Consider the following 1,792-nt stretch of genomic DNA (forward strand, 5'->3'; position numbering starts at 1 on the left):
CAAGTTAAAGCATCAGTTCCCTCTGTACCGGGACACCAATATTAGAGATTAAAAACCTCAACATATTTTTAAAAGTAGCAAAACAGTCTAAAGAATGAATAACTCTCACAAGTCCATAACTCTGAAAAATGTAAGCAAGAATTGACCATTCATCCATGTTAGTTGACAACACTTCAAAATATCCACTCTTTTGTACTCTTTCTGGGCTTACATACATTGATGACCTGAACAGTGTATTCAGTACAAGTTTAAATTCTTTGTTTTCTATGATTTCCAAATCTGGCTTTTTGCTACCTACTTGCATTAAAATCGAAATCTTTTATCTGAAACAACGTTCAAACATAGCCAAAGTACTTTACATAATTCTGTCGACTGCCTCCTGCTCCTTCATGTTTAATTTTAAAAAATTAATTTGCTGTCCAGTTTCCAACCACTCTTTTCATGATAAAAAAATGCGCTGTATTCATCGCTAAAAACTTCAGAATTACTCCAAACCTACTACTGAGGTGTCACAACATATAAATTTCCCAACACCAGAGGCGTCACAATATAACTATTAAATCTGAGGAGTCACAATATAGCGGTAAATTTCCTATGTCTGAAGCGTCGCAATATAGCGGTAAATTTCCTATGAGGCGTTGCAATATATTGATAAGATTGCCTACATCCGAGGCTTCGCAATGTGATAAATTGCCTACATCTGATGCGTCACAATATAGTAATTAACTGCCTACATCTTAGGCGTCACAATAGAGTGATAAACTGCCTACATCTGAGGCGTCACAATATAGTGCTAAACTGCCTACATCTGAGGCGTCACAATAGTGCTAAACTGCCTACATCTGAGGCGTCACAATAGTGCAAAACTGCCTACATCTGAGGCGTCACAATATAGTGCTAAGCTGCTACAGTACATCTGAGGCGTCACAATATAGTGATAAACTGCCTACATATTAGGCGTCACAATATAGTGATAAACTGCCTACACCTTAGGCGTCACAATATAGTGTAAACTGCCTACATTATAGGCGTCACAATATAGTGATAAACTGCCTACATTATCGGCGTCACAATATAGTGATAAACTGCCTACAACTTAGGCGTCACAATGAAGTAATAGGTTAAATAAGTCTGATGAAAGTATATAGTTAAAGTAACGACCAAAATAAAAAGAATGAATTTCTGCGTCAAAACGTGATCTCAACCAGAGCATCTGATATTTCTTCATTAAGTTCTCAACTAGCTTTGCTCAATATGTAAAAATACAGAAATACTTTATCGTTTACATTTTAACAATACTTCTCACGACAAATTTCGTGGAAATTATGTAACAGACAATTCTGTCCAAAAGATATTCGTTAAAATAACGTTTTTGTTAATTCAGAAGGTTTGGCATCTAAACAAGATCTTTAACGACATAGTTTATCCTAATACTGTAGTTACAAAATTTGCCTTCAGTATTCGTCCTCTGTAAACCTTTCCAAATACAATTTAAGAGTCTGAAAACCAATTATACTTTCTTGTAAATAAATCCAAATCTTGAAGCTTTTAAAAGTAAATAACTAGCATCCGATGCCCCTTCAAAACAACCATCCGCAGCTATGCCATCATCTAAAAATACTTCAATCTTCACTTCCTTAGATCTCCAATATCTAACAGACTTAAGAACTTTAGTAAAGATGTACCGCCGCTTTCAAAAATATCTAAAGATAATCCATTATAAAAACCTTTTACATTTTTCCCCCAATGAGAAAGATATTAGCAACGTTTTAATAGATTTCTATGCGATAAG

General features: G+C 34.9%; 1 long non-coding RNA gene across 1 annotated transcript; it reads right to left on the reverse strand.

Moving 5' to 3' along the window:
- Nucleotides 1–47: 47 nt before the first annotated feature.
- LOC137643941 (uncharacterized) lies at nucleotides 48–1,179 on the reverse strand. Its single transcript, XR_011045098.1, has 2 exons — nucleotides 989–1,179; nucleotides 48–916 (listed from the first exon to the last, which is right to left on the reverse strand). It is a non-coding gene; the product is annotated as an uncharacterized lncRNA (long non-coding RNA).
- Between the last annotated feature and the right edge of the window lie 613 nt (nucleotides 1,180–1,792).

This window comes from Palaemon carinicauda, chromosome 7, assembly GCF_036898095.1.
Source record: "Palaemon carinicauda isolate YSFRI2023 chromosome 7, ASM3689809v2, whole genome shotgun sequence".
Lineage (NCBI taxonomy): Eukaryota > Metazoa > Arthropoda > Malacostraca > Decapoda > Palaemonidae > Palaemon > Palaemon carinicauda.